The sequence below is a fragment of the Desmodus rotundus genome, chromosome 6 (assembly GCF_022682495.2).
Source record: "Desmodus rotundus isolate HL8 chromosome 6, HLdesRot8A.1, whole genome shotgun sequence".
Classification (NCBI taxonomy): Eukaryota; Metazoa; Chordata; class Mammalia; order Chiroptera; family Phyllostomidae; genus Desmodus; species Desmodus rotundus.
In genome coordinates, this window is record NC_071392.1 from 159,751,371 (window position 1) to 159,760,950 (window position 9,580).

Below are 9,580 nucleotides of genomic sequence, written 5' to 3' on the forward strand. Positions count from 1 at the left end.
AGGGCGCGCACCCCTGGGCCGGGGCGCCCGGGGGCGGGGAAACGTGCGGAGTGGGAGGTGAGGGAACGAGAGGGCGGTGGAGCCGGAGAGTGTGTCCTAGGGCACCGGGTTTCCAGAGGGCATCAGCCGGACAGCTTCACGTCCAGTCCGGTGCCCGCCGCCGCCTTCGCCCCGCCGCCGGCCTGGCCTCCTAGCTGCCCGGACCCCAGCCGGGCCCCCAGTGGTGCGGGCGCCCCGGCCCAGGGGTGCGCGCCCTGTGGAGGAGCCCTTGCCGGGCACCCGGGCTGGGTGTGTGGCCCCACAGCCGCGAGCCGGGGCTCCGGACGCTGCTCCTGCGGTTCTGGCCGATCCACACCCACGCCTCCCTTGGATCTTCACGACTGTCTTGAGGGGTAGACAGGACGCTACTACTTATCCCCATGTTACAAAGGAGGGAACCGGCTCCTGGGCGTCGGGGAGCTGATCGAGCCCGCCGAGTCCGCCCGCCCCGGAGCGATGCCCTCAGATGAGGACACGTTTATTCACGGCAGTGGCGTGGGTTGTGCCACTCAGCTGTGTCCACAGGGGGTCCAGAACCACCGCCGTGTCAGCGAGCGCACAGAAGTCTCCTCCCGGATGTGTTTAACCGGTGCCTTTTCCTGCGGGGCGAGGCAGGTGTTGAACTGGGGTGGAAAGGCGCGGAGCGGAGGTGTTGCTTTTCCGGTGCTGCGGGGGAGGGATTGGGTGGAGCAGCGGTCTGATCCACCCTGGAGCTGGCCAGTGACAGCGTCTCGCAGCCGCAGGTGACTGGGGAGCGCAGGTGGAGCGGCGGCCCCGGCCGGGAAGTGCCGTGGATGAAATCCACACACGGTGGACAAGACTGGAAAAGACGGCGAAGAGTCTCGGTGCTCTAACATTTTGTGTTGATTGAAAGAATTTTGGATATATCGGTTAAGTAAAATACATTATCAACTTAATTTCGCCTGGTTTTTTTTTAGTGAGGCTGCTAGAAAATGTAACACTTCTTTCCTGGCTGGAATGCTGTTTCCGTGAATGGAGGTGTAGGTGGTGCTGGAAACTTCTGGGTCAGGATTCTGCACTGGAAATGTCACAGAATGAATCTTTCTCCCGAAATTACAAAATGGCCCAAGAAATCTTAAAAAAAAAAAAAAGCCGAGCAGCCATGAATGAGCAAGGTGCAAACCCACACGACATAGGCAGGGGGAGGAGACAAGACTCTGGTGGGGTTCAGCGGAACCCAGGGACTCAACAAAACCCTGAGGGTCCTAGGAATAACCCCCACCCACGTGGGCTGCTTGACAAGGACCAGGCCACTGGACTGGCCGTTACTGCTGCCCCCCCCCCCCGAGTTCATCCCAAGGCCACCTGTCTGGCTTCCACTGATCTGTGTTGGCTTCATCTGGATCCAAATGGTTAGTATGGAACCAACTGGACTGAACTGGCTGGAACTGGTCTGTACCAGCGATTTGGTTTCAGTGAGGCCACCTGGTACCTCACCTTCGATAGGCCCTTGAGCACGGCCGCCAGTACTTGGAGAGCGCCCGGTCCAGCCCCTCCGGAGGCGGCCAGGGCAGGGGGAGGATTGTTCAGGTGGCCGCTGGTTCCAGTGACCCGATCTCTGTAGGGAACTTGCCCCAGAACCTGGTAGGTCAAACACAGGAGGGGAGAGGCAACTCCAAGGGCAACGTCCTTCAAGAAGGGCGCCGCACCTTACAGCCTCCCAGAGACAGGGTCAGAATGCACTCAGGGAGTGATGAGCTGTTCACAGAAGTACGCGTGTGCTCTGCGGCTCCACCCGTGCGTGCACATGTGTGCACACAGCACAGGAAAAGCCTGCTAGTGATTCTGTCCACGCAGGGGCATCGTAATTTGGTTTTCTTATTTGACAACGTCTGTATTTTGTACAATGAACTCAATACTTTCAGAAATGTTAAAAGTTTGGAAGTGGCCCTGGCTGGTGTGGCTCAGTGGATTGAACACCTGCCAGCAAACCAAAAGGTCGCCGGTTCAGTTCCCTGTCAGGGCACATGCCTGTTTTGGAGCCAAGTCCTCGGCTGGGGGTGTGCAAGAGGCAACCAATTCAATCAATGTTTCCCACATCGATGTTTTTCTCCCTTTCTCCCTCCCTCCCCCTCTCTCTAAAAATAAGTAAATACAACCTTTAACAAAGGTTTGGAAATGTTCAAGTACAGAAAAGTATTGTAATATGCATCTCGATTACACTATCCTGAATTGATTACTAATATTTTAAAAGAAATAAAACTCTATTCCAGGTGAATGGAAATCTAAATGCAAAGGGACACCGCGACACATAAGGAGACACTGAAGGAGACACTCTATCGCAGGGCCCAGAGGAGGACTCGTGAGGACCTCAAAGGCACAAACGAGCCTTATGGCGAAATACGGGGGCTCTGATTATATCACAATGAAGGTGTCTGTTCAGTCAGAGATTCCATGAACCAGCCAGCAGCCTGGTGACCAGTGGGAGATACTTGCAATGTTTAAAACAGACACGGGGCCCCTGGCCAGGTAGCTCAGTGGGTGAGAGCATCGTCCCAATACACCAAGGTTGTGGGCTCCGCCCTGGTCAAGGCACAGACAGGAATCAACCAATGACACATCAATACGTAGAACAACAAGTCAGTGTTTCTCTCCCTCTCTCTTTAAAATCAATACGTTAAAAAAAATTTAGAACAGACAAGGGGCTACCATTTAGAGTATACAAGAAGCTCCTGCAATTCAACAAGAAAAAGGAACAATAGAAAACTGGGTGAAGGAGGCGAGCTGGCAAGCCACAGGAAAAGACACCTAAATGCACACCCAGAGTGTAAAGTGACACCGAAGCTCTCCAGTAATCAGAGAAATGCAAGCAAGAGCAACTCCATACCTGTGTGCCCCGTCCAACGGTCAGAAAGGAGGTGACGCTGCGTGTCGGCGGGCACTTGCGCCCTGTGGCCTCACAGACCCCTCCGAAGCCCAAGGGGAGGGGACGTGACAGGCCCTTCCTGCTGGGGGGCCCATCCTGACGCTGCTGGCGCAGCAAGCAGACTGGCCGCACCCCGGGGTGGGCCTCGAGGACACGTGGCTGGTGTTCCAAAAGCAAACAGCAGCGGACAGCCCTGGGCAGACAGGGGCAGGTGGCGGGCTGCCTGGGCTGGGCCACGGGGTGCCCAGATGTTCCTCGGATGTTGTGTGGGGGTGTCCATTCGATTCAGTAGGTTGACGCAAGCAGACGTCTCGCCCCATTGTGGGTAGGCCTCACCCAGACCCCTGGAGGCCACAGTGGAAAGAAAGGCCAAGTCGGACAGAATTCTCTCCGCCTGTCTGTCTTGGACCTGGGATGTGGGTCTTTTCCTGCCTTTGGACTTGGGCTCAGGCTGCAGCTGACGGCGCCGGCCCTCCGGGGTCTCCAGCTCACTGGCTGGAGTCTCAGACTTTTTAGTCTCCACAATCGTGCATCCAATTCTTTTATGGTCAATTTTAGATAAATTATCTTTATGATAAATGTCTGATTGAATGTAATTATATGAAGAATTATCATCTTATACTTAAAACATGACTAAATACATATTATGTATACAAACAGTATGTTCATATGCCCCACAGGTCTCTACATGTATCACGCAGATAAGTAAGTGGGTTTCACATATAAATATGTCATATGAACAAACAGAACTGTAACTCAATTATTTACAAAGAGCTGATGAAGAACACAGAAGGCAGAGAAGAAACACACCGAAACTTTCTCTACAGAGAGATTCCCTTTCACACCTTAGCCCATGGGTGTGGAGTAAGGTAATGGGCGTTAAGGATGGAAGATTACACATTGTGTTATTTGCCCCAAGAGGTTAATGGGAAGAGGTGGCCTGGGGCGGCAGCCAGCTGGAGCTGTGTGACCTTGGCCGATGTTTGAGCGCCTCTGAGCCCCCACGGCCTCCCTGGTAAACAGGAGCAACCCATCTGTGTCTCAGGGCCCATGAGAGTCGGGCGATGACACCTTCGAGGTGCTTGGCCCTGTGGGAGCACCTTGCAGATGACACCCTTTGTTGCAAAAGGGCAATGACGACAGTATGAACTCCTGCCTGCAGCTGTGCCAGGGAACTTGGGGAGGTGTTGGAGGGCGGTGGGCCAGCTCTGGGAGCAGGGCCCGCCATCCCAGGCTGAAGCCCGCTGGAGTCTGGGGTGGGCCGGGCGCTGGCTCGCTGGGGGCTGGTGAGGAGGGCTGGTCCTGGGCCATAACCCATACAGCTCAGGAGTAAACCAGCGGCCCAGGCTCCAGGGGGCAGCAGTGCCTGGCTGGTCCCTTGTTTGGAAACATGAAGAAGCAGCACCTGGAAATCACCATCAATCCCAGCAGACCCCAGAGTGTGCACAAGCCTTTGTCAGAGCTGGGCCACAGCTGTGAACAAGCTGTCTGTTTAGAACAGCTCAGATTTTTTCTTTTGTGATCTGTTTTGGGAAAAGACTCGATGGACGGCTGTGCAGGCTGCGCCCCCAGAGTCCCTGCCGGGTTCTCCTTCTGAAAAGGGGGACACGGGGCCTGTTTGCCTGCATTCCGACGGCTGGGCCAGGTGGATTCTGGGCCGTGATTCCCCCGTCTGTCCCTAAGTCTCTCTCTTCTCTTGGCTGCTGAGCAGACAAGCAGTGTAGTTTCATAGCTAGGGAAACTGAGGCAGGAGTCGCACCTGCAGCTTGCCTGGAGTGGGGGCTTGGGGGCAGAGGCCTGTAGGCCAGCACTCTGCTCACAGGCTGCAGGCCACAAGCGGACCAGGACAGCACCCATCCTGGGAGCTCCCTGGAGGCCGTGCCCTGTGGTCTGGGCGCACTCAACCCTCCAGCTGGGCAGCGGCTTGGGCCTTTCCACGTGAGCAGACTCCTGTGGGGGGAGAGAGACTGGCTGGGAAACCCAAGCCCAAGCTTTGTGCCTGTGGATCAGATGTCACCTGAGACCAGGAGGCAGGGCCAGCTGAGCAGAGAGGTGAAGGAAAGTTACCCACAGGCTCAGGGAACAGCCTGACTTCTGCCCGTGCAGGGTCTCTGGCCTTCTGGGGAAAAGGCGTGGGGGCACCCACAAAGAAACTCCCATTTCTGCGCTGGAGGCTTTGGCTGCTGTGCAAACCGACCCCCTCATAACCAAAGTCTGCAGAAAACATGAAAGTATTTTTTAAAAACTTAAAAACCCATAGATCGCTTTAACCCCACCACTTGGCTAAACTTTGTAAACATTGTTAATGTCTATTCTGTCACTTTGCCAAGTTTATTTACACACACTTTTATAAAAGTGGACACCACATACGCTGTTGGTAGCCTGCTTTCTCCACCCAACCTCAGTGAGGGAGTCGGCACACAATTGCTTCCCTTCCCCCCCCCACCAAGGCCTGCTCGAAATGATTGGCAGAGAAGTACAGGAGGCAGGTGGGGAGTGGAAAGAGAGGCGTCAGGAGATGAGATTTCAACCGAGTGGGGGAGGAGGAAAGCAGTAGGAGGTGCTGGGAGGAAGCAGCCCCAGAATAGGCCCTGCAGGTGGGGCAGGGCTGTGCAGTGGGGTGGGAACAGCTGCTGCCTCCCACACCCAGGCCGCAGCAGCTGGCAGCCGGCTCGGCTCCCTGTCCCAAGCCAGACAGGACTCCTCCAAAGAACCGACACAAACGTAGGGCTTCTGGATGCGGCTTGGGTTTCTGAGTGAGCGCCTCCTCAGACCGGCACCTGGAGTTCTCCAGCAACCCTTCCCCTCTCACACCTCTGGAAAACAAAGCCAACACCTGAGCCCTGACCTTTCCATGGAGGACGGGGCCAGTCACAGAAGCTGGGTTCCCTGGAACAATCTGGGACGGTCTGACACAGCACGTGGTGGGCAAGGCTTCAGGCACACGGGACTCTCACTCCCCTTCTCTGGTGGGAACGTCAGAGGGGACAGCTGCACCGGAAGCGGGTCAGCGGCCTGTCACACGGCTACATGCGTGCTCCCAGGCAGCCCAGTTGTCCCACTCGTAGGTACTCGCCCAAGCGAAACACGGAGATCAGCGCACGGATGTCCGTGCGGCATTGCGCAGGCGCGGCCCAGAGGGCCCGTGTGCAGCGGCTGGGAACAGATAGATCGTGGTGGGTCCGCCCAGTGGACCAGTCCTCAGCAGCACAGAGGGAACCAACCACCGACAGGCACCAGACGAGGGTGAGTCTCACAGACGTGTGCTGAGCACGGCCATCCAGGAAAGGTGACCTGCAATGACGGAGCAGGGCGCCGGCTGTCCCAGCTGGAGTGAGGTGGCAGGGAGGGGCCCAGGGAAACCTGTGGGGCGAATGGTCGTGGCTGCGATGACACGATGTATGCAGTTGTCAAGACTCATCAGAACTTACACGGAAAGGGGGACCATTTCATTGTACGTAAATTAAATCTCAATAAAGTTCATTAGTGACTTTTATTTTATTATTATTATTTTTAAATATTTTACTTACTTTTAGAGAAAAGGGAAGGGAAATAGGGAAAGAAACGTTGACATTCGAGAGAGAAACACTGATCGGTTGCCTCTCTCAGGGACCAGGAATTGAACCGCTGACCTTTCAGTTTGCAGGACAACACCCAACCCACTGAGCCACACCAGTCAGGACAGAAAGAGAGACTTTTAGAAAGTGAAGGGTGGAGCCTGGCCAGGGGGCTGGGTTGGCTAGAGCATCATCCTGACGCACCAGAGTGGTGGGTTCAGTACCCAGTCAGAGCGCAGACAGGAATCAACCAACGAAAGCATGGACAGTGGAGCAACAAACCCATGTTTCTCTCTCTCTCTCTCCCTTTCTTTCTCTCTCTAAAACCAGGAAATTAACTTTTTTAAGAAAGCGGTGGACATAAAAGGATCAATAGAAAGGCCATAGAGTAAAGCCAAACAACTCTCCAGGACATAGAAAAAAATGCCTGACAAAGCAAAACAGGAGGGACAGCAGTGGAGAGGCACGTGAGAAATGGCAGAAGTGGCGGGGGGCCAGCCAGTCCAGGGCACGCACAGGGCCACAGGCGTTCCGGACAGAGGACAGAGACAGGCCTTAAAAACAAAAATCACAGAAGGTGAGAGGCCCCGCAAGCAAGCACGGAGCAAGGTGAGTAAATAAAGATCCCCATCTAGACTCGCTCTTGAATACTAGGGATAAAGACAAGACTTAACAGCATCTGGAGAGAAAATATGTGACTCCTACAAAGGAGTGACCTTCAAACTGTCAACAGCCAGAAGATGACAGAGTGGAGCTGTGCCTTGAGGGCCTGGGGGAAGACCTGGGCTCTAGAAACCAGTGCCCAGTGAGGAGGGTAAACGGAAGGCCTTTTTGGAGATGCACAGACGTCCCTTTCTCAGCCGCGCGCGTGTGATGTACACCAGCAGACCGCCAGGGACGCCCCGACCCGGGAAGCAGGGTCCAGCGAGCAGTGAGTGGCGGCTCTGAGACAGATGATGCAGGGAAACGGGGCACCCTGGGCAAGCTTTTGCGGGAGAGGTGGGGTCACAGTGAGGAAGTGGTGGAAGCACTGTGGTATTTGGCCCATAAGAAAACATAAAGGCAATCAGAAACTCAGTAAATGAAATAAAGAGCTGTAACTGAAGGTTGTGGTCAAACATGAAGCAAACCAAACTTGGCATCATTTTGAGCAATTCATAGAGTACAACCATTTTTTCTAGGGCTGTTGGGCACAAAAAGGGGGAAATCCTACCCCAACAGGCTATTCAGTAAATAAAGCTCATACAGCCTGAAATAGAAAGTACTGCTGGTGGGTTTCGCCTTGGGAATCCACCCACAAGAAAGCATGGAAAAGTCAATGCTTCAACCTATTCTAGCCAAACAGCGACCTTGATGAGGTACAGGCTGACTCGAACTGGGAGGCCAGCAGAGGGGTCCCCGCCCTTCGTGGTGGGGAGACAAGGGACCTTGTCCTGCGCCAGCAGGGTAAGACACAGAGGTTTAAGTTCTGCACATTATTTATTTTTAATCCTCACCCTAGGATGATCTTAGAGAGGGAGGGAGGGGACACGGCGGGCCGAGGGGTGGGCTCGAGGTTCTCCACTGGAAGCGGCCACTGTCCCTCTGTGACTAGTGTCTTGGGAGAGACCCCTGGGAAGACACAATCACCTCCGGTCTCCGGTCTGCGCACAAACCCCGGTGTTGCCCGGATCTGCCTGCGACCCCGATCCGCGCAGGGAGCCCGGTGTGCTTGGCTGCTCCCCTCATTCCCGCGCCCCTGTCCCCGACTACTTCGGGAAAGAGCACCGTCCGTATGTCACAGTCCACCGCGCCCGCCGCTGTCCCCCACCTCCCGAGAGAGGGCGGGCACGTGGGGTGCCGTCGGCGGTGCTGGGAGCGCGGGGCTGCCGGCCTCTGCGCCCCACCGGGAAAAGGTAGCACTACTCCCCAGGGGCCCGGTGGCGACACCCGGCACCTGCGCAAGGCTCCTCCCAGGGGCTGGGACACGCCTCTCGCTGCGTGCCCAGGAAGAGACACCTCCAGGGAACTGCGACACCTTGCGTCTGCGCATGCCCCCTGCACCACCGGGGTGGGGGTGGGGTGGGGTGGGGCTGTTGAGCCCGGGTCACCAGGCCGCACCTTGCCGCAAGGGTGGCTGGGAACGACAGCCGGGTGCTGCGCGTGCGCAAGGCGTGGCTCTGGCAGACGCGTCACCCTCTGGTGTCTTGGACACTTGGGAGCTGGCAGGGCAGAGCTGGGCGATACTCCACTGCCCATGCGCCTGCGGGACGGAGAGCGGCTCCGAAGGAGCGGTTCCTGGTGTCAGAGTTAAACGTCACCCGAATGTCACACTGGGAACGGGCAGCAGCGGCAGCGTGGGGTGACAGTTGTCGGTGCCCGGCAGCGTCCCGCCGCGAGGACCACACATCTGTGCCCACACATTGTGTGTGCGGACATCACCCCTGGGATTACCACCACGGCGGGAACCCAGAGAGCCGATACCGAGGGCGGAGACGTCGCCCCAGGCCTGGCACTGGGCGACGGAAACAGTGCTGCCGAGGCCCATCTCTGCAAGGGTTACACGTCCCTCCTCACCACCGCTCCTCGCCCTCTGCCTTAGCCAAAACCTCAGCGTTTTCAAGAACAGAAATATAAAGAAACGAGCATCAGGCCCTCGGGGGTCGGAGTGCTGGCACGGAGGCCAGGGAGGGACACGGGACTTCCAGACAGAGGCTTCCGTCTCCAGTCCCCGCGTTGCCTGAGGGCCGGGTGCCAGGCCGCAGGTGAGGCCTCCCAGCTGTGTGCCATGGGGCGCCCCTGCCAGTAGGCCTGGAGCCCCTTTGATTGCTCCCAGAAGTGCACGTGATCTGAGTCTGGAAGCTGCAAAAATAAACGCTCCCGGTGGCCCCCCATTTTGGTACCTGCGCCACACCAGCGATTCCTCCCTGTCTGGACTTTCGCGAATCCTGGAAAAACGGGGAAAGTAGGGAAGAAAGACTTATCTGCGGGAAGCATTTCTTCTTCAGGCTGGCTGCTGAAGAAGTGGTGGGGGGCCACGCTGCCCCCAGCAGCAGCCATTGCGGGCATCGCCTTCCGAGCTCAGAAGGACGAGTGCTTTTCCTTTTAGTACTTTCAA